The 23,426-nt window shown below is 48.7% G+C and overlaps 1 pseudogene; it reads right to left on the bottom strand.

Annotated features, from left to right (window-relative positions):
* Positions 1-3,393: 3,393 nt before the first annotated feature.
* On the bottom strand, positions 3,394-22,822 carry LOC144674573 (polyunsaturated fatty acid 5-lipoxygenase-like; annotated as a pseudogene).
* Positions 22,823-23,426: the final 604 nt, after the last annotated feature.

Genomic DNA, 23,426 nt, shown 5'->3' on the forward strand with positions numbered 1-23,426 from the left:
TAATTATAATCGATACGGTAATGACTGATGTAGATGATGATGTATCAGTTCTATTAGCAGTCATGTGCTAGAGTCTCGAGAGAGAGGGAGGATGGAAGACACGGTACTTGGGAGAGACATATCTGCTCTGTAACCTATTTACCAATAGTGTTCATAAACTAGTTTTAAGCAAGTACCAGAGTAAGACTATAGCCTGTCTAGGGAAGATAAGTCACGCATGCCTGCAACCAGAAACTAGGCCAAGAGTACACTGACCATGGTGGCAGCGGTGGTGGTGCCGCCAATCTAGCCAGAGGTTAATGCCACCTGCACAATCACAGCAAGAGAGTGAAGGAAAACCCGGGAGCAGCCCATACTTACAATCCTACATCAGGAGGAGGCAAACTGGAGAGAGGTAATGATGTCCATCCCCGGTGAGCTGTCCCGTCTCCTGCCCCACCTGTTTGAATATCTTGAAGGACCCGCAGAGTGGCCAAGAGTAGGAGTTATGGAGGAGGCACTTCCTCCGGTATCGAGGAAAGACACGTTCTGGAAGGAGGTGGGCGACAGCCTCGTTCCCACGGCAGCCACCGGGAGGGCATTGGTGCTGAGGCTCCGAGTCCCCATGAAGGTTCTGACAGGGAGGGACCCTTCTCACCACCAGCCGGGCTCCACCTTGGCACTTGTTTGAAAGTTCTGGTGATGAAGCATTCTGTCGAATGGTTTTGACAGTCTGCTCAGGGAGCCATCCAACAGGACCTACCACCTCCTTTCCCGGCAGCCTCGAGGATGTTACATCCCCGCCCACATCCCAGGTTAACAGAAACCTCTCTATGAATGAGACCTCCATCTGCCACTTACTTGTGAATCGCAGCCCCTATCAGTAGGCCGTCTTCTTTGTAATAATAACCCTTTAGGCCTTTGACCCCCACAAAGCTCCAGGCTTTCTGGTAGGCGCAGCAATTGGGAGGTGATGGCCCAGGAACTCTTTCTGACTTAGTCATGTTCGGCCTTCAACTCCGGCAGCAAGTATCTGTTGAAGGAAAGACAAAGATTGACCTTCGATTGTGGAACGGTGAATCATTGGTGCCGACAAGCAGTGGGCAATAAACTGGAGATAACATGTTGACAATTTTAATAAGCAGCCTAGTTGAAAGGCCAATACCTTTAGCAGAAAGAGAAGACTTGTATTGATATGGATCCTTTTGCCACCTCAGGGTGTCCCAAAGCATCTTACAGCCAATTAAGTACTTTTTAAAGTTGCAATTTCTGAAACACGGCAGCCATTTTGAGCAGACCAAACTCCCACAATCAGCAAACAATAAACGACATCTAATTTATTTTTAGTCATTTTGGTCTGGGGATATATCCCAGTCGGGGCACCAGGGAGAACTCTCCTGCGGAAGTGTGCCACGGGATTTTTTAATATCCACCTGAGAGAAGAGACCAGGCCTCGGGTTAATGCTTCATCTGGAAGATGGAGCCTCCGACAGTGCGGCACTCCCTCAGTACTGCCACTGGACGTGCCTGTCTGCAATTCTGTGCTCCAGTCTCTGGAGCGGGACTTGAACCTGCAGCCTTTCGACTCAGGTGAGAGTAGGACCCACTGAATCGCGGTGTAGAACGTCACCAAGTGCAGGAATAATGAAATCAATCAGTAACTAAATGTCAGAAGTTACCAGTCTGAGATATTAAGGGAGTTTGACAGGAAGGGAAGACAAAGGAAAATAAAGGGTTGCAAAGCTTTGAGGTCCCGTAAAAGAATGAGGTGTCGAGGTGACTAGAACAAAAGGGCACAGATTGAAATACAAAATCTCCTTCTCAAGAGGGAGATGAGGGGAATTTTTTTCTCTCAGAGGGTTGTTAGTCTGTGGAATTCTCTTCCTTGTAAAGCAGTAGAGGCTGGGTCATTCAATTTATCCAGGACTGAGTTAGACAGATTTCCGATGGACAAGGGAGTCAAGGGGACAGTCGGCAAAGTGGAGTTGAGACCACAAGCAGGTCAGCCATGATCGTATTGAATGGCGGAGCAGGCTTGAAGGGCCGAATGGCCTACTCCTGCTCCAAAGTGTTTCGTTCCTATCATTCCCACAGAAAGGGGATGCAGGAAGAGGGAAGGGCTTCTGCTTTAGTTGTGTCGCCATGACAGACTAATGTCCGTATTCTGCTAACGTTTACATGGGTAGTGCCAGCTGTACCAGACGTGACCTGCTGGGATGGTAGCCCTGACAGTGAAAACTTAGAAATGGCAATAATCTGAAGATGGAAACCACATTTGGAGCTTAAAGGCTGCAAACGCTGAGCAATGAGCATAGAAGCAATTTTTTAAAATGGCAAAAACAAGGTGATGGACAAAGGATAATAGGCTGGAGATGAGAGTAACATTGGCCACCAGACGGGAGAACATCCTGTCTATTGGGAAGGAAGCCTGTATACTTTGTGATTTTAAATAGTACGTTCTTAGATGTGGCCAGGGAACTATCACCTGATGGATTGCAGCCACTCACCCATCCTGACTTGGAAATATATCGGCCTTCCTTCACTGTCGCTGGGTCAAAATCCTGGAACTCCCTCCCTAACAGCACTGTGGGTGTACCTACACCACATGGACTGCAGTGGTTCAAGAAGGCGGCTCACCACCACCTTCTCAAGGGGCAATTAGGGATGGGCAACAAATGCTGGGCCCAGCCAGCGACGCCCACATCTCGAGAATGAAACAATTTTTTAAAAATCCTGTCCATCCACCCAGCCTGTGAGCGACTGGGGGTTTACATGGTCAAGTGATGTGAAGATTGAGACTGGCGGAGTAGATAACCATGAGTTAGGTGGACCCTGAATGGCCCTGGCACGGTTCCATCAGCTTCGCCTGTCTGTCGAAGATATTGGACAAGGCTGACATGGTCCCCCATCAGGTCTAAAGGTCACCCATTTAGAGGGAGGTGGTGGGATTGTTACTGGATTGTAGTTCAGAGGCCCAGGCTAATGCTCTGGGGACGTTGGTCTGAACCCCAGCGGGTGGAATTTGAATTTAGTGAATGTTGGGTAACGATTTCAATACCTCCAAGGCCCTCCCCAGGGCTAAAGGTCATCCAGGTTGACCCAAAGTTTGTGACCCAAGATTGGCCATCTCAATTCGAAGCAATACGGCTGGATGGTTTGGGAAAGAGGAAATGTCACCCTGCAGCAGTGAAGAGGGAGCATTACTCTTTATCCAGCCCGTGCTGCACGTGACCAGGGAGCGCCCGAGGCTGCCCAATGGATGCCTGAAGTGGAAAGGCATTCCGTTCTCCAGCACCGACATCCCACACTCTGATGAGGGACAAAACTAATACTTGAAAGAGAGTGAGCAGAGCTTATTAAAACAAGACTAACCTTGCTCATCACTCCAATCTCAGGCATCAGTGCTTTTCTGGCTCAAGTGTTAATCTCCAGCGTGAATCTCGTGTGAGAGGCAAGTAGCTGGGAATGAAGAGACAGAAGTTAAATTGGCGTGGACGAGTCTGATTGATCTTGAACAGGTCAGACCGGGCATCAAAGGGAGAGAGGGAAGACATATTGAGCACAAGGAGAATTCCAGTACACTCCCATTGATAGAATCCCAATGGACCAAAGTCCTTCCTGCATAAAATACCAATGGGCCAATCTGCTTCTATTGACTCCCGCTATATAGAATATAAATGCATTCCACTTAATCCCTTTGTATAATTGTTTAACGAACCAACTCCCCACCCCTGCTTAAGTCGGGAGGTAACACAATTATGAGTGAGGGCTTCAGCAGCAGGTGAGCTGAGGACAATATTATGAAGGTGGGAGCAGGTGGTCCTAGTGTTGGACAGGTTATAGGGTCAGAGGCTCAACTTAAGGTCGAATGCGGCATCAGCGATGCAGACAGGCAGGCTCAGAGGGGTGGAGTGCGTGCCTCAGGTATGGAGTTTGTGGCAGGGACCTGGATGGCTTTGGGTCTTCAGTAGATTTTGACTGCTCACCCCCCCCACCAGTGCCAGATGTCAGACGAGCGTGGTGGCAAATAGAGGCATTGGAGGGATTGAGTGGGGTGGCGGTGAGCTCAAGGTGGGCATTGTCAGCATACGTGGGGAGCCTGACGATTTGTGTTTGGGTGGCGTTGTCGAGGGGTAACATGTAGATGAGAAATAGGAGCGAGCCAAGGATAATGGTGCGGGGATGGGAGGGGAAGCCACTGCAGGAGATTGTCTGGCTACAAATGGATAAATAAGGATAGGACTGGGCGATTGCAGTCCCAGCCAGATGATGGGGCTGAGATGTTGGAGGGGGATTGTGTAGCCAACTGCATCGAAGGCCGCAGACAGATCGAGAAGGCGTGAGAAGGGGTAGCTTATCTTCTGCACTATCACAGAGGATGCCATGTGTGACTTTGACAAAGGCCTGTTTCAGCGCTGTGGCAGGGGCAGAAACATGAGCTGAGAGGTTCAACATGGACTTGTGCAGCTGAGGAGAGAGTAAGACAGTGCAGGGATCCTGCAGGAGGAAAGGAGGTTGAGGTTGGGGTGACAGTTTGCAAGGTTGAAGGGGTCAAGGGTGGATCTTCGGAGTAGAGATGGGATGACGGGAAATTTGTAAGCGTTGGGAACAGGGCAGAACCAGAGGTAAGGGAATTGTTTTACTGAACTAGCTTAGACTTCTGGAAGGTGTTAAGATTCTCAGAAGAACTGCCAAAATTTCCGGAAGACCTCCCTTCACTTTCTCTCCCAATGCAGCAAGACAGGGACTGTCTCCGCAACAATTGCAATGAGCTCACGTATCTGACCAATGCAATCTCTTACCTGGATGGCAATGGGCATCGTGCGGTTCTGTTGGTCAAGGTGCAGCAGGCAAATGGGCACTGCCAGGTACTGCTGGACGCCATTAATGACATTGGCAGAAATCCCGTCCAACACCTTGTAGTTTACAATGAAGATATTCCCATTCTGACACATGGAAGGAGAGAGGGAATGTTAAGCACTGGAAGGGTTTGGTTTGGGCTCGGACATGATGTAAAGTATTTAAAGTCGGCAGCTAAAGGGAGACAAAGATTGCTGCACGGAAGAGGTAAATGTCTCTCCAAAGTTGGGGGTGGGGGGGCTGCTATTGTCCTCATACAGTTTCTATGTGGGAGACTATCAGGGTTTATCAGGGGGTTCATAGCAACCACCTCTTCACCTGTGCCCCCCACCCTGTAAACTTCCAGCTCCATTTCAATGAAGAGAGACTGCAGAATGCTGTGGCACAGCGGGATCTGGGTGTCCCTATATGTGAATCAAACAAACTTGGAAAAGGCAGTGGCACAGTGGTATTATTACGGGACTAGTAATCCAGGGCAAAGCTCTAAGGGCCCAGATTCAAATCCCACCGTGGCAAATGGTGAAATCTGACATTTTAAAAAGTCTGACGATGACCCTTAAAAACGTTGCTGATTGTTGTGTAAACCCCTCTGGCTCACTAATGTCCTTTAGGGAACAAAATCTTACCTGGTCTGGCCTACATGTGACTCCAGGCCGACAGCAATGTGGTTGACTCCTAAATGCCCCCTGAACAAGGGCAATTAGGGATGGGCAATAAATGCTGGCCTAGCCAATGATGCCCACATCCCATGAATGAAGGAATTAAAACAAGTACTGTCAGCAATTAGGAAAGCAAATGGGGTGTTGGCCTTCATTGCAAGGGGGAGGTGTCAGCTGTGGCTCAGTTCATAGCACCCTCGCCTTTGAATCAGAGGGTTGTGGGTTCGTGTCCCACTCCCGGAAACCAAGAGCTGTGATTGTACTCGAAAGAGTTGCAATCTGTGACTGTTGATAACTTGAAAGAGTTTCATTGCAAGGGGTTAGAGTCTATAAGTGTGGCAATCTATAAACTGGATAGGGCATTGGTGAAACCACATGACCAGACTGCTCACAAATTTGGTCCCCTTATTTAATGAGGGACATACTTGCATTGCAGTAGTTCGGAGAATGTTCCCTTGGCTGATTCCCAGGGGGGTCTTATGAGGAAAGTTTAAGAAGGTTGGGCCAATTCTCATTGGAGTTTAGAAATTAAGATGGGATCTTATTGAAGCATAGCAGATTCTGAGGGGGTTTGACAGGGTGGACGCTGAGAGGATGTTCCCCCTCTGTGGGGGAATCTAGAACTAGGGGGCACAGTGTCAGAATAAGGGGTCTCCCATTTAAGATGGAGGTGAGGAGGAATTTCTTCTCTCAGAAGCTTGTTAATCTTTGGAATTCTCTCCCCCAGACAGCAGGGGAGGCTGGGTCACCGAAAATATTTAAAGCTGAGTTAGACAGAATTTCAATCGACGAGGGAGTCAAGGATTAAGGGTGGGAGGATGGTGACAAGCAGGAGCGTAGAGGCCATGATCAGATCACTGAAAGGGCCGAATGGCCTACTCCTGCTTCTATATCTCCTGTCCTTGCGTTCTTCTGACCCAGCATTCAAATCTTACCCGGCAGGGGAGACACGGAATGTGGGATGGGAGACGGGTGATGGCTGAGCTGGCTTCAATGTTATTCCATCACCTTCCATTTCTCCATGACATCGAGGGAAACCTGTGGAGAGGAAGGACTAGCCCAGCTTCTGCACATCCCTCCCAGCAATGGATGCAAAGCTCTCCAGCCAAATAGTCACAGAAACAATTAGTTCGACGTGGCCCCAGTTTAATCTCCGACCCTTCAAGCTTAAGTCACTAAACGTTCCTTGATTTCCTCTTTCAGTTTGGAGTTGCCAAGGGACATCTTGACCATGGCATCTGTCACAGGGAAATTCTCCGGGAGCTCCTCACATTTTTGGATCAGGACTGGGTTACACCCATTCAAGAACTGGTCTCCGAAAAACCAGTCCTCCTTCCAGTGATCCCCGGCAAATGCTGAGGGGGAAAAACACGGGAAAAATCAGCAATCCCGGGGCTAAATGCATCTCTTGAACAATAAGCTAAAGTCGACCTAGGGTCATATATTGCAGCAGGGCCAATTGCAGTTTCTTGGTAGCGAAACTGTACTATAAGGCCCATCACAGGAAGGCTACCAGGCACCATAAAAGTGGACAACCTGCTCCCCAGGCTTATACCAATGTAACTCCAAGTTTGGCCTCCAGGAGACACTTTGGCAGAAAGAACAGAATAAAGCAGAATCTTATTTAAAGGGAGAGAGAGACTGCAGAGCGCTGCAGTGTAGAGGGATCTGGGTGTCCTTGTACATGAATCACAAGAAACCAGCATAAAGATGCAGCAAGTGATTAAGAAGACAAATGAAATGCTGGCCTTTATTGTGAGGGTGATTGAGGATCAATGTAGGGAAATCTTGCTACAACTATACAGGGCATTGGTGAGACCACACCTAGAGTACTGCGCACAGCTTTGGTGTCCTTATTAAAGGGGGGATATACTTGCATTGGACTCAGTTCAGAGAAGGTTCAGCATTCCTGGGATGAAGGGGTTTGTCTTATAAGGAAAGGTTGAACAGGTTGGGCCTATGCTCATTGGAGTTTAGAAGAATGAGAGGTGATCTTATTGAAAGCTAGTATCAAGATGAGGGGCAGAAGGTTTAGGGGGGGATGTGAGGAAAAACTTTTTTACCCAGAGGGTGGTGAGGGTCTGGAATGCACTGCCTGTGAGGGTAGTGGAGGCGGGTTGCCTCACATCCTTTAAAAAGTACCTGGATGAGCACTTGGCATGTCATAACATTCAAGGCTATGGGCCAAGTGCTGGCAAACGGGATTAGGTAGGTAGGTCAGGTGTTTCTCACGTGTCGGTGCAGACTCGATGGGCCGAAGGGCCTCTTCTGCACTGTGTGATTCTGTGAAACATTTAAGATTCTGAAGGGGTTTGACAGAGTGGGTGCTGAGAGGATGTTCCCCCTCATGGGAGAATCTGGAATTGGGGACAGTTTCAGAACGAGGGGTCTCCCATTTAAAGTGGAGATGAGGAGGAATTTCTTCTCTCCGGGGGTTGTGAATCTTTGGAATCCTGTCCCCCAGAGAATACTGGAGGTTGTGCCATTGAATATATTCAAATTAGACGGATTCTTGACAGTCAAGGGAGTCAAGGGTTATGGGGCATAGACAGGAAAATGATGGTTGAGGCCAAGATTAGTTCAACCACGATCTTATTGAATAGCGAATCAGGCTCGAGGGACCAAATGGTCCAATCCTGCTCCTATTTCGTAAGTTCTAAGGTTCTTAGGACGAGTGCCCAAAAATGTAGTCAAAAAGGTAGGCTTTAAAGAGCACCTTTAAGGAAGAGAGACGGGTGAAGAGGCGGAGGAGTTTAGGGAGGGAATGCCAGAGCTTAGGGCCCAGGCAGATGAAGGCACGGCCGCCAATGATGGAGTGATGGAAATCGGGGGGATCCTCAAGAGAGCAGAATTGGAGGAGCGCAGAGATCTCGGAGGGTTGTAGGACTGGAGTGAGCCCATGGAGGAGCTGCATCAGATTACGATCCATGTCACTCTCTCCCTCATCATCACCTGAAATGGGACTCTTGACTCTTTGTAAGATTCGATTAAAGTTCTCGATGGAGGTCCACGATTGCTTGAAGCTGTTCATCAACATCATCAGAAAAAGTTGCGCAAGTCTAAAGAAACACATTCAGAAAGGGACAGTTAAATAAAGGTTGCGACCTCTCCCTCTTTCTCAAGACTGACTGTTCCCTCTGTTCATCAATGAAGACCCTTCCCTTGAAGTTAACTACCCAGGAGAGATAACTGTGGTTCGGGCAGGACGGTGGAGTTGAGGCAGGAGATCAGCCATGATCTTGTTCAATGACAGTGCAGGCTCGAGGGGCCGAATGGCCTCCTCCTGATCCTATCTCTTATGGATCCACGTGCTGACAGTTGCCCCCGGCATGATGGGCAGTGCACCCTACTTGTGAGGCCCAAATCGTGCCAAAGTCAAAGTTTATATGTTTATATCAGGGCATCATCAGTCCAGCTACTGCCCGAGCGAGTATGGGTCACATTGGCATCATTGCCAGGCCAACCCTGAGAGAATACAGATGACCCTAACACCAACCTCTCCCTTCGAGCAGACAGTACGTCAGTCACAGGGCCAAGCCCCGTGCCGATATTTATCCTTTCCAGTACTAGGCTGAATTATACAGCCATGTTGGAAATGGAGATGGAAAAATGAAGAGGTATTAATGGGCCAAGCAAATAGGGAAAAATGTGGCAGTTGGATTGCAATGTAGACATTTTGACGTAAAGATCAGAACAGAGGCAGAGGCCGTGGTGTTGCGGTATTGGGTAGTGGTGTCACTGGACTGGCAATCTGGAGACCCAGAGCTCAAACCCCACCATGGTGGCATTTGAATTCAATAAAAATTTGGATTTAAAAATCTAACGATGACCAATTGTGGGGTAGAGACCCATCTGGTTCACTAACGGAAGGAAATATGCTGTTCTTACCCAGTCTGACCTATGTGTGACTCTAGACCCTACAGCAATGTGCTTGAGTCTGAAATGACCTAGTGAGCCACTCAGTTCAAGGCCAATCAATGCTGGTCTAGCCAATGATGCCCACTTCCCATGAATGAATAATAAAAAAGCAGACTACGTTCTGAATAGTGAAACACTGGAAATCAAAAGAGACTTAGAGGTCCATGTACATAAATTATTAACATGTCCTGGACTAGTACAGAAAATAATCCAAAGGCTGTTGCTGGGATTTATATATAGAGGGCTAGGTATAAAACCCAGAGCACAAGAGTAGTGTGTCTGGGCACTACATTTTAGGAAGATTATATTGGCCTTGGAGAGAGTGTAATATGGGTTAAGCAGAACGATACCCGAACTCCAAGGGTTAAATTATAAGGGGAGATTACGTTACAGTAGTATTTTCTGGAATTTAGACAGTTAAGAAGTGGGGGATTTGACCAAAGTTTTGAAGATATTAAGGGAATAGAGAGTGTAAGTAGAGAGAAGCACTTTCTGCTGGTTGGAGAGTCGGGGGCTCAGGGACATTGCCCAAGAATCAGAGCTAGACCATTCAGGAGTGAAGTTAGGAAACAGTTCTATACAGAAAGGATGGTAGAAATTTGGAACTCTCTTCTGCAATTGGCAATTTTAAAATGGAGATGGATAAATGTGGGTAGTCCAAAGGTATTGAAGGATAAGGTGGGTATATGGAGTTAGGTTCAGGCTAGCTTTGCTTCCATTGAATGGCAGAATGGGCTTGAATGGTTGAATGGTCTCCTCCTGCTCGTATATTCCCCCAGGTAGATCACTTGTTACCTGGCAACAGTGGTGGCTTTCAGTATCACACTTACGATCGTGATAGGGGCACCTTTGAAATCTTGTTTTTATCTCATTGCTGGCTGAACTTCAGGTCAATGGGGAGGTCGTCCTCTGTCAGAGCGTCGATACACTTCGGGAAATCAAGACTCCACCACCTCCCACCTGAAATATGAAGGGAAGTGCAGTCAGGTCACGAGCCAGAGGCAAGGAAGTGGCCCCCGTCCGAAAGATCTTCCAGCTGGATCAGGTTTGGCTGGAGGCTGCAGCTGGGATTTTCCAATTCTATCTTCACCGGCCCAACGAAGAGAATAGGAGGAAACTGTGGACGAATGGACAGTGTTATGACCTTAGACGAGTCCTGCAACTTTGTCAGGGTCCAGTGAGGGACCAGTAACCATTTTTATTAAAGGTAGACGAAATTTGACGTGTAATTTATTAAGAGAAAAAGGGCCACAAGATTCCACCATTTTAAAGAAACAAAGAAATTTTACTATACGGCAGTCAACAAAGCAAACAGTCAAAACAGTCTATCTTATACGTTAACATACAGAATGAACACGCTGTAAACATGAATTAACTAAGACAAGTTGTGGTCAAACAAACCACAAACTTTACTTTAAATACATCCAAGACAGATCCCACAAATTTCCTCAGCAACACACCCAGTTGTCAGTGATCACTGTGAGTCACAAAAATACCTTAACCTCTGTCTTCCTCACAAGAGATTTCAGCTGCTCTCTTTTGAGAATATTGCCTCTGATTTCCCTCAACAGTTGCTCCAGATGGGGCTGCCCCGGTCACTGCCTCCCAGTTGCTCAATCTCTTCTCCTGAGGCTGCATCTCAGCATCTAATCGCCGGTATGATCCCATCGCTCTAACTGCTCTGATTGGAACACCACCCTTCCTGGGATTCACTGAGCCCCAGCTGCACAAAGGGCTGCTCCCGACTCACCTCTTCACATGGGCTCAAATCTACTCCAAAAACCGGGGACTCTAATAGTTTCAGGAACCATCAGCCTTTCTCTGAAGGGCAACCATGGCTCAGTGGGTAGCTCTCACACCTCTAAATCAGAAGGTTGTGGGTTCAAGTCCCACTCTGGGAACCGGAGAACACAATGTCTAGGCTGACGCTTCTAGAATGTTCAACGATACTTATCCCTCAACTAACATCACTAAAACAGATTGCCACATTGTTGTTTGTGGGAGCTTGCTGTGCACAAATTGGTTGAAAAGGGGTGGATCTAATGGACATTCTAAGATTATAATAGGGAAGATGTTTCCAGTTCCAGATGAGACCAGAACTAGGAGTCACTCATAAACCCAATCGGGAATTCTTGACCCAGAGAGTGGTGTGAATGTGGAGTTCGCTCTCCCACAGTTGAGGTGAAGAGCGTTGAAGGGGAAGCTGGATAAATACAAGGAATAGAGAATGGGGGTTGGGTGAACAAGGGCTGGGAGATATCTCAGCATTGACCCGCTGGGCAGTAAATACAGTGAAACATCTCTGAGTGACTTGCTGTTCAGCAGAGTGAGCAACCCATCAAGTTTGACGTTGGTGTTCGCCAAGTGGAAAAGGACACAACATAGGGAGTAAAAGAAACAGACAGGACATGTCAACCAGCAGCAGGTTATGGTTATGTCTGGAAAACCTGGAGGTAGGAGAGACTGAGGGTGGAAATAGATCTCCAGAGTTTGAGGATAGATGCACCAAATATTTCCAGCTATTTCAGAGTCAGTCCGCTGGCTAAAAGAACAATTCTTCAGCATGGAGAACGTTGTCCATGTGAGAACGAGGTCAGAAAGTGAGCGAGAGGGTAAGTGACTCTGAGCCCCCACTGTCAGTGAACATGAGATACTCTGGGGATTACCTGTAGAGTGATTGTCTCTCCTGTAGCTCTCTCTGGCGATGGGGTAGAAGCTCGGGTACCTCCTCATCGCTGTATCTCTTAGTTGCAAAGATACATTCTGGTGTTAACTAGGCACGAGCGACAGGAGAGAATCACATCGAGGAGTTTGAGTACTGTGTTCAGTATGTGGGGTTAAACCGCACTTTAACCGTTTCCCTGCCCAGTTGTTAATGAGATTGAAACCATTCAGCAGAGCATGAACTGTAGCTATTGTCCCAACTGCTCTCCCGACTTTGCAATTCCACCTTCAGAGCATATTCCTCAAACCCACCTCCTCACCAATCCTCTCAATCCTATCGTATCCCTCAATCTCACCATATCCCTCAAACCCCATGGACCCTTCAATCCTACCTTCTCACCATAGCTCTCAATCCTACTATATCCTTCAAATCCACCTTCTCACTGTACCCTCAATCCTACCTTCTCACCATAGCTCTCAATCCTACTATATCCTTCAAATCCACCTTCTCACTGTATCCTTCAATCCTACCTTCTCACTGTATCCCTCAATCCCACCTTCTCACCATATCCCTCAATCCTACCGTATCTCTCAATCCCACTTTCTGACTGTATCCCCCAATCCTACCTGCTAACTATATCCCCCAATCCCACGTTCAGACCGTATCCCCCAATCCCACCTTCACACTTTTTCCCTCGATCCCACCATCGGACTAGATCCCTCAGTCCCACCAACCACCCAATCTCCTCACCAATTTCCACAGTTACTATCTTTCTAGAAACACATTGTGTCATTCCTTGAGCTCATTTGTACTTCATTGGTGTCCCCTCTCCTCATCCCCGCTTCCCTGACTCTGGGATTTGAACTTTTCCACCTCTGGCCTGGATCATCTTTTGCCAATTGCCGGAATAGTCAGAATCTCGCCTGTTCCTTCTCGGAGAAGCACTGTGCAGTCATCGAGCCACCGGTAACAGGGGGAAATGAAGAGTTTCTCCGGAGGGAATCTCCACCTTCACCGAGCTGCAGAACCAAAAATCTCGCACCAGGAACCTCGTCACTCCCAGCTTCACCATCCAAATTGCCCCGAGGTCCTCGTCACTGACAATATCGTAACAATCCACCTGAAAATTAAAGGTTGGGCCAGTGTCGTGAGTACAGAGGTGTGGCTGGTTTGAGGGGGTAAATACACTGACCCAGTCGGAGCAGAGGAACAGGAGAAGGCCATTGAATATCTTGAGCCTGTCCTGCTATTCGACCAGGTCACGGCTGACCTGTGACCTTCTGCAATCGCACAGAAACATTGTGCTGGTGTGTGACAGTTCACCCAGGGAGTCCGAGTTGCTATGGCAACCTGCAGTTTTACCTGCATGTTGTAGTCTGGGGCTGTGGAGAGTGATGGTATAAACTCCAATGTTTGTCCATCGCGTGACTGACCGGGAATCCCTCCGCTTGTACTGCCTGCCATGGTGTACATTGGTTTGCAGGTTGATACTTGACCTGTTTAGCTGCATTACAAACACACCTTCCAGGGCCATCAAAACCCTGGGGAGGGATTCGAACCCAGAGCTTCTGCCTCAGAGGCCTGGTCATTACCCACTGCACCACAAGACACCCCACCCCACATAGAAACAGCATACAAAGCGCAAAAGAGGTTCACAAGGAAAATACCAGAACGGAATAGACTTAGAAAAGGCTGTGACATGACCTGAGAGAGGCCTCTGACTTTTTGAAGGGGTGGATGTAGAGGAGATGTTTCCACTTGTGGTGGTAAGCAGAGCTAGGGGCCATCGACATAGGATAGTCGCTGATAAATCCAATCGGGAATTCAGGAGAAACCTCTTTACCCAGAGAGTGGGGAGAATGTGGAACTCCCGGACGCAAGGGATGGTAGAGACACGGATGCATTTAAGGGGAAGCTGGATAACCACATAAGGGAGAAATGAATTAGCGGCCGGAATCGCCCCAGATTTGCACCAAGTGCGATCCCGGGTGTGAGAAACGGCGTTTTACCCGGCCGGGCACCGTGGCGAGTTCTCGCGCTGTATCGCACGCTTCCCGCCACATTCATGATGCCGTCACACCCTGTCTCGCTGTGGGGAGCAGACTCTGAATCGCCCTCCACACCGTTACCCCACCGATTCCTCACTCTGGGAACCACACTGAACTCCAGCCGCCCACACGGTTCCCAATGCTCCCAAACCAGGGGCTTCCCCAGGGAAGACACGGCCCCGAAAGCCAAGGAGAGCTCAGTGATCCCCCCCTCACTGGAACGCCTTCTGGGGGACCCACAGTGATGTCCTCCATGCCCCCCCGCCCCCCCACCACCCCCCACCCCACCCACCCCCCACTCTGGCTGCAGGATGTCCAGCAATCTCACCGCTCTGGCTCGGGAGGCGGTGACAGGGGGGTGATCAGTGCCAACGCTGCACAGGAGAGGTCGGCCGTTCGGTGCAGAAAGAGGGTGAATGATCTCACCCGAATCGCCAAGGTAAGCGAACCACCTCATCGCTCTAAACTCAACCAATTCACAAGCCCATCACACATTCACTGGCATCTCACTCACTGCCAACTCAAGGGACATCACCACCCACTCTCAAACACACACCCTCACATCCCCATCCTGTCTCATCTCCTCTGGAGATGCCCCCTCAGCCATTTGAGGCCACTTGCACAGGTCAACGTGTGCCCCCACACACACCCTGGGATACCCCCATTCCCCGGTATAGCCCTCGCCCTGCAGCCTCTTCCCTTGCCCGAGGCCACTTCTCCCCCTTCCCCCAGTACAACCCTCACCCTTGTAGCCATTGAAAAGCCTCTCCCGTCTTAAGGCTGGTCTGGTGGGTAGGCAGAGACCTGCCCGTGTATGACCCCCCCCTAAAAGTGATGTGGTGTCTGTGAAGCCTGGCACTGATGGACTGCGAGTGCTGCCCGAAGCGAGGTGGGCAAACAAACCTCAAAGTCCCAAGTGAAGTGCAGCCCACCAGGTGCACGTCTCTTATGTTCGGTTGTGAAACACGTCCCCAGGTGATGCAGTGTGTGGGAGGGGGAATGATTCCGGAGAGCGGGGTCTATAATGAGACACTAAAGTATTGGAATTAGGTTCCTGACGTGCGACAGTGGGAAACGCGGCCCAGCCATTGACCAGTGGAGGGGACGGTCACAAACTGGTTTCACCAACGTCATCAAACTGATTCTTGGCCTTCTGGCCCTGTTGCTCTCTCACACTGCCAAACACACCCACCACCAACAGGAGTGGAAAATTCCACCCGATATGTCAATGGACTTAGATAAAGAGGGGGAAGGGGGTGGGAGGAGGCTCCTGAGGGGCATAACCGTTAGCACGAGGCAGTTGGGCCGAATGGTCTCTTTCTGGTGCAGACCCCGGGACTGTGGGGGGTGGGGGAACAGCCAGTGAAGCATGGAATGTCTTTGAGGCAACCAACGGAGTTTCCCCACTCGGAGAAAAATCAAACAGCCCCAGAAAAACTGGAGGCAATGGGAATCAGGGGGAAATCTCTCCGCTGGTTGTAGTCATACCCAGCACAAAGGAAGATGGTTGTGGTTGTTGGAGGTCGGTCATCTCAGCTCCAGGACATCACTGCAGGAGTTCCTCAGGATAATGTCCTCGGCCCAACCATCTTCAGCTGCTTCATCAATGACCTTCCTCCCATCATAAGGTCAGAAGTGGGGATGTTCGTTGATGATTGCACAATGTTCAACACCATTCACAACTCCTCAGACACTGAAGCAGCCCATGTCCAAATGCAGCAAGACCTGGACAATATCCAGGCTTGGGCTGGCAAGTGGCAAATAACATTTGCACCACACAAGTGTCAGGCAATGACCATCTCCAACAAGAGAGAAGCCCCTTGACATTCAATGGCATTACCAATGCTGAATCCCCCACTATCAACATTACCATTGACCAGAAACTGAACTGGACCAGTCATATAAGTACTGTGTCTACAAGAGCAGGTCAGAGGCTGGGAATCCTGCGGTGAGTAACTCACCTCCTGACTCCCCAAAGCCTGTCCATCATCTACAAGGCTCAAGTCAGGAGTGTGATGGAATACTCCCCACTTGCCTGGATGAGTGCAGCTCCCACAACACTCAAGAAGCTCGACACCATCCAGGACAAAGCAACTGCTTGATTGGCACCCCATCCACAAACATTCACTCCCTCCACCACCAATGCACAGTAGTAGCAGTGTGTACCATCTACAAGATGCACTGCAGGAACTAACCAAGGCTCCTTTGACAGCACCTTCCAAACCCATGACCACCACCATCTAGAAGGACAAGGGCAGCAGATAGATGGGAACACCACCACCTGGAAGTTCCCCTCCAAGAAACTCACCATTCTGACTTGGAAATATATCGGCCGTTCCTTCACTGTCGCTGGGTCAAAATCCTGGAACTCCCTCCCTAACAGCGCTGTGGGTGTACCTACACCACAGGGACTGCAGCGGCTCAAGAAGGCAGCTCATCACCACCTTCTCAAGGGGTAATTAGGGATGGGCAACAAATGTTGGTCCAGCCAGCGAAGCCCATGCCCCATGAATGAGTTTTTGAAAGTGGGCTGCTCACTTGAAGATAACTGAAGACAATGAAATGTGTGGGAGAACAGCCAAACTGAACATTGAAGATCTTCCTGACATTGCATCAACTGTAACGCACAAGAAACAGTAAATTGTGCAAAACATTTCCAAGCATCAGAAAAGCTGAAGCGCAAGTTGGTGAAGGTATTTTTATGTTGGTTTTACAGCTGAATACAGCTGTACACCTGACTGTTCATTGTTATCATCTTTGCTCAGTGTTTTTAACCTACTGTTGCCCTCCCTTCTCTAAACGACCCTCCTGCTGTGATAAAGGCTTTCCCATGGTTACAATGCCTGTCCCCTGTATCCTGCAGTGAGCCTCATAGCCCAGCTCCAACCCCAGGGGCCAAGTCTGGAGGATTCACCAAAGGAAAAGACAACAACGAACGACCACATTTCAGAGCAAGAACAGAACCTGAACATGAAGCTGGATTCCCCGGGGATGATGTCAAGTTTTTATTTGGGTTGTTTGATTTCGTAAACAACGTGTTTCTTTCAGTTGAGTTTTGCATGGTTTAATTTCCATTATTTTGCAATTCATGTTTGAAATCAGAAACTGCCTCTTACAGCTTCTTGATCTATCGTTTAGTTACAATTCTGCACATCATTCCTGCTCACATCAGCTCTACCTGTTCATCCGGGGTGGATCTTCTGGCTGGGAGATTAGGAATTCACACACTTGGACAGCATCTGTGTCGACTTCATCCAACTTTCCCCCAGTCAGTTTGAAATCCAGCTCACCCAGTGTCTTCACTGGATGATCACAGACACGCACGGCGATGATGTGGCAAAGCACAGGTTTCTCCAGGGTGGAGTCACCGACAATTATATCACGACCCAGGATTACTGCCTCCAACCACCAGCGGCCAATGAGCCGTCAATCAGAGCCAACAGCCTTCCTACCCCATGGAGGGCACATGCCCGCTAGCTGGGGTCAGCCTGGTTTCAAGCAGCAGAGGTCAGCGGCCAACTAGCCGGGCACCAGCCGGCTTCTAACCTGCCAGGACAACTGCATGCCCACTAATCGGGGAGCAACCAGCATTCAGATCTCACTCTCACCTGTCCAGGTACATCATCCTGTCCCCTCTCCCTCTCACTCTCACCTGTCCAGGTACATCATCCTGCCCCCTCTCCCCCTCACATACCTGTCCAGGTACATCATCCTGTCCCCTCTCCCTCTCACTCTCACCTGTCCAGGTACATCATCCTGCCCCCTATCCCTCTCACTCTCACCTGTCCAGGTACATCATCCTGTCCCCTCTCCCCCTCACTCACCTGTCCAGGTACATCATCCTGCCCCCTCTCCCCCTCACATACCTGTCCAGGTACATCATCCTGTCCCCTCTCCCTCTCACTCTCACCTGTCCAGGTACATCATCCTGCCCCCTATCCCTCTCACTCTCACCTGTCCAGGTACATCATCCTGCCCCCTTGTGGAGGGGTGAATTAATTAAAAAGAGTCAAAGTGTCTCTTCCTCAAACCTGTTTCTCTGTCTTGTGATTAAAGTGATACACTGCCACCCTCTGCTGGCGAATGGACGCTACTGCACAGGCAGAGGGGAAACCGTCAGGAATTCAATGCGAGGGAGGGAGCATCGCACAGCATTGATCCAAAATAACCGGTACAACAACACAGACACAAGTGAAAAGAGCGTAAGAAATGTGAAGTAAATAATGAATTTCTCCAGGTGTGGGTCTGTGTGTGTGTTTGTGCGATACTGACAGTATCCAGCAGAGAGATATCTGAAAGTGAGGCTGTTTGTGTATCTGGGTGTGTGTGTCTTTTTGTATTTGGGTATATGTGTCTCTGTGTATATCAGAGTTTGAGCCTTTGTGTGTGTCTGTGTGTGTGTCAGTGTGTGTGTTCCTGTGTGTGTCTGTGTGTGTTCCTCTGTGTGTGCCTGTGTGTGTGTCAGTGTGTGTGTGTCAGTGTGTGTTCCTCTGTGTGTGCCTGTGTGTTCCTCTGTGTGTGTCTGTGTGTGTGTCAGTGTGTGTGTGTCAGTGTGTGTTCCTCTGTGTGTGTCTGTGTGTGTGTTCCCCTGTGTGTGTCAGTGTGTGTGTGTCAGTGTGTGTGTTCCTCTGTGTGTGTCTGTGTGTGTCAGTGTGTGTTCCTCTGTGTGTGTCTCTGTGTGTGTCAGTGTGTGTTCCCCTGTGTGTGTCTGTGTGTGTGTCAGTGTGTGTTCCTCTGTGTGTGTCTCTGTGTGTGTCAGTGTGTGTTCCTCTGTGTGTGTCTGTGTGTCTGTGTGTGTGTCTGTGTGTGTGTTCCTGTGTGTGTCTGTGTGTGTTCCTCTGTGTGTGCCTGTGTGTGTGTCAGTGTGTGTTCCTCTGTGTGTGTCAGTGTGTGTGTGTCTGTGTGTGTTCCTCTGTGTGTGTCTGTGTGTGTGTCAGTGTGTGTTCCTCTGTGTGTGTCTGTGTGTGTGTCAGTGTGTGTTCCTCTGTGTGTGTCTCTGTGTGTGTCAGTGTGTGTTCCTCTGTGTGTGTCTCTGTGTGTGTCAGTGTGTGTTCCCCTGTGTGTGTCAGTGTGTGTTCCTCTGTGTGTGTCTCTGTGTGTGTCAGTGTGTGTTCCTCTGTGTGTGTCAGTGTGTGTTCCTCTGTGTGTGTCTGTGTCTGTCTGTGTGTGTGTTCCTGTGTGTGTCTGTGTGTGTTCCTCTGTGTGTGCCTGTGTGTGTGTCTGTGTGTGTTCCTCTGTGTGTGTCTCTGTGTGTGTGTCTGTGTGTGTTCCTCTGTGTGTGTCAGTGTGTGTGTGTCTGTGTGTGTTCCTCTGTGTGTGTCAGTGTGTGTGTGTCTGTGTGTGTTCCTCTGTGTGTGTCAGTGTGTATGTCAGTGTGTGTTCCTCTGTGTGTGTTGCTTTATGTGCAGTTTGATTCTACATGTTGACTTATAGCTTCTCAGTCCAGTTCCGCTCGATGGAAATCTGGGGGTAAATTTTCCATTCATGGACCAGAAACACTGTGGCAGCCTCTGGGCTGCTTTCAGCTGTTGTGTTTATTTATTAATTTAAGAACTGATGTGACAGGATTTTTCACCATGTTCTTAAACTGCTCCCTGAACTTGGCCTGAGTCACCCCATAAATTAATATGTTTGTGCAGGAACTTAAAAGCTGCAGCACAGACCCCAGTCGTGTCAATATATAAAAGGAATCATTGTAATTTGTGCGACCTATTGCTGTAATTCTACAATATAGGAATTTTATAATAGCTATCAAACTTAGGAGAATAAAGTAAAATCACTGACCTCCTTCTGCTCTCCATCTCTGGGTCAGGGCAATTTTCTCCCTTCCTCTAACCCCTCAGTCCCTTATGGATCGGACTGGCCACGAGAATATGCCTGACTGTCAGAGCGCTGAGCAACAGAATTAATACAAGTGGGAGCAGCGGAGTTAAGAGCATATCAATCCAGTCATATCCGACCCAGTGCTTAGTAAAATAACTTGGCTTTGCAGCACAGAACCATGGTACATTGTCAATTCTCTGTACAGGCTCAGCTGTAAACTAGAAGGGGATTTTTTTTTAAACAGAGCAGAATGCCAGTTGTTGCTAGAACCCTAGGTGCAGTTTTCCCAGTGCAATATTTTGTTTTCAGCTTCTGCCAACAAATGGCCACAAATCCATTGAAGGAGAAAGTGATGGTGAACCAGACGGAACAGGCTGTGACCGCACGGCACAGGGCGGCGCTAATGCAATGCACAGGGATGATATTCAGGAAAGATCCCCGGAAATAAAAATAATTGATCCGCCACAGTATGACATCAGTGATAATGGTCCGTAGATCTGTCGTTGCCATGGCTACCAGGTCGCCAGTGACGCATTTGGAGAGACCACACTTTCCCCGGGACAGGGTCACAATCGCCACTAAATTAACTGTAACAGAAAGAGAGGAGAAAAGTGGCTGGAAAGTAACTGATCAAACTTTCTCTGCGCAGTCAGTAAAGGCAAGGCGTAAGCATCAAAAAGGCATGGCTTGTGGGAGGTTCAGAGGTCAAACTTAAAAGGGAAAAAAGATCTCAAACTGATTCCAATCCAGCCCGAACCCAATTACTTCCAGGTTTAACAAAGTCAGAAAAGGGAGCAGGTAGACAGTCACTTCCAGGAGGTGGGTTGGCCATTTAAATATTTGTTTTAAATAGAGAGTAATCCATTTCTCATTCTTTAGAATGTAGGGAGATCCCTTCCCCATCTTTAAAATGGAGGAAGACACTGAATAAGTGTTTCTACTCCATTCCTCACCCTTGCAAGTCTTTGATTGACCAGGGATTGGCAACTCAGATCATAATGTTGTGCATCTCCTCGCTAAACATCAATTAAATCTAAAAACGCTAAAACCCGACAGGAAAGTGGTTACAATTTGGAATAATGTGGCCATTCAAGTTTGAAAATTTGATTTGATATCACAAATTGGGATCTTTGAATGGAGGATGAAGACATCAACAAGAACTGAAAGGAATTTGAGAGACATCGATCAAAATCAACCCATCGAATCCTGTACTCAGGAATTGGTGCTATTGAACTGTTTTATCCCACCCTTAAATTCCATGTTTGTGTGTCCTATGTGTCCTGCACGTGTGTGTATAGGGATTTAAGAAGGGGGTAGAGTTTGGGTTATAGAGTTAGAAATTAGCAGTTCATATTTCTTTCTTTTGCCACTGATTAATGACAGTTTGTTCGATGAACAATTATTTACTTATTAAGTTTACAAACCTGGTGCTTGTATTCTGTTAACTTAAATTAAACGGTTAGGTAGAATTGGGGCAATCTGGTGGTTTGGTCAAACTTTTCACACTTGTCACGGCACAGGGAACAGTGAGGCTGATATTACAATGCACTATCCCCAGTGAGTCCTGACACCCCCACACTCTGAGCCTTTGCCGTTCCCCTGGAATCCTCAGTTTGAACAGGGACGTTGTGTTTTGAGATGGATGTCCCAGCTCTCTAACTCTAAAGAGGCAAGGAGAAAACTGGCCAGACTGAATGGTGCTGCTTCATGACAATCAAACAACAACTAACTTTCCTGAACCCTACTTGTTCAGGACTCGGGGTGTCTGAAGTAGATATGTAGAAAGAGCTTTACGCTGTATCTAATACTTCCTTACCAGTGCTCAGACTTTTCCCACCTTATAGCGGTTGCTTTATGTGCTCTGACTGTGGGAAAATTTCTAAATGCTTGAAATACTTTATAGACTCTGACTGTGGGAAAATCTCGAAACTTCAAAGCAGCTGATGCATTATCAGCACATTCCCAGCGGGAAGAGGCTGTTCAAATATCCTTTATGTTTGAAAAAAATTAACCCACATGCTGACACATGGAGAAATTCACCTGTCACATAAACTACATCTGAAAAAACGTGGGGATAAATTTTCTACTCATCAATTTTTTTTTGTTCCTGGATCAGGATAAATGAAGGCGTGGGAGGGGGGATCAGCAGCAACCCGGTATATATTCACGCTCTGGCACACTGAGCTGCAGTGATTAAGGAGAACAGTCTCAGCTTCTTCACCAACAGTCAGGGGCCATTTTTAGCCTCTGCAGCAATACAGCTGCAGTCAAGAGATTCCATGCTAGAGTCAAGCCTCAGAGAATTTACTCTGCCTTTTTCCTATTGGGATTGCCGCGGGATTTTAAATGTTACAGTGAGTATAGGTGAGGCACAAGAATGAAACATCAAGGAATACAAATGTCACTGTAGGCAAAGGTTATTAATCATATCCGAGACTGGACTTAAGCAGAATGTTTTTTTTATTCTTTTGGATTTAAAAAAAAATGAACTCATAGCTCGATGGGATCGCAGAGAATGATTTTGGAGCCTCCGGCAGGACACGGCAATGGCGGGACGGTTACCCGGCATGCCCCGCGGCGGGGAAAGTGCCCTATGCACAGTGCGAGAGGTCTGTGCGCAGGCGCGGTGCTGCGGTTGGCTTCAGCGCATGCGCGGTGACCGTCTGGTAGAGGCCCGGGTGGTGACGAACCGGCGTTACAAAAACACTTGGGTGCGGCCGGGGAGGCCCTTAGGATCAGGAGTCGGAGGTGCCGTGTTCGCAGATCCGGGGAGACCCTCTGTTTCCGCCGCCCACAGGAGACCCGGTCCCGGCCCCGGCCTCGGCCGCCATCTTTGTGGCTCCAACCGGGAGGATTTCAGCCGCCGCCATCTTGGCCGAGCGGGGAGCTGCGCGCATGCGCGGTCCCTCACAGCTGCAACTGAGCAACTTTCCCTCAATGGGGAATCTGTAGATGTTGGTCTGGTTAGAGAGGGTCAGAGATACCCCCTCAATGGGGAACCTATGGGCTGGTCTGGTTAGAGTGGGTCAGAGATACCCCCTCAATGGGGAACCTATGGGCTGGTCTGGTTAGAGTGGGTCAGAGATACCCCCTCAATGGGGAATCTATGGGCTGGTCTGGTTAGAGAGGGTCAGAGATACCCCCTCAATGGGGAACCTGGGCTGGTCTGGTTAGAGAGGGTCAGAGATACCCCCTCAATGGGTAATCTATCCAGGCTGGTCTGTTTAGAGAGGGTCAGAGATGCCCCCTCAATGGGGAATCTGTACAGGCTGGTCTGGTTAGAGAGGGTCAGAGATACCCCCTCAATGGGGAATCTGTACAGGCTGGTCTGGTTAGAGAGGGTCAGAGATACCCCCTCAATGGGGAATCTGGACAGGCTGGTCTGGTTCGAGTTGGTCAGAAATACCCCCTTAATGGGGTAGGCACAGGTTGGTCTGGTTATGGTTGGTCTGAGATACCCCCTCAATGGGGAAT

This window comes from Cetorhinus maximus, unplaced genomic scaffold (genome assembly GCF_964194155.1).
Source record: "Cetorhinus maximus unplaced genomic scaffold, sCetMax3.hap1.1 HAP1_SCAFFOLD_711, whole genome shotgun sequence".
NCBI classification, from domain to species: Eukaryota; Metazoa; Chordata; class Chondrichthyes; order Lamniformes; family Cetorhinidae; genus Cetorhinus; species Cetorhinus maximus.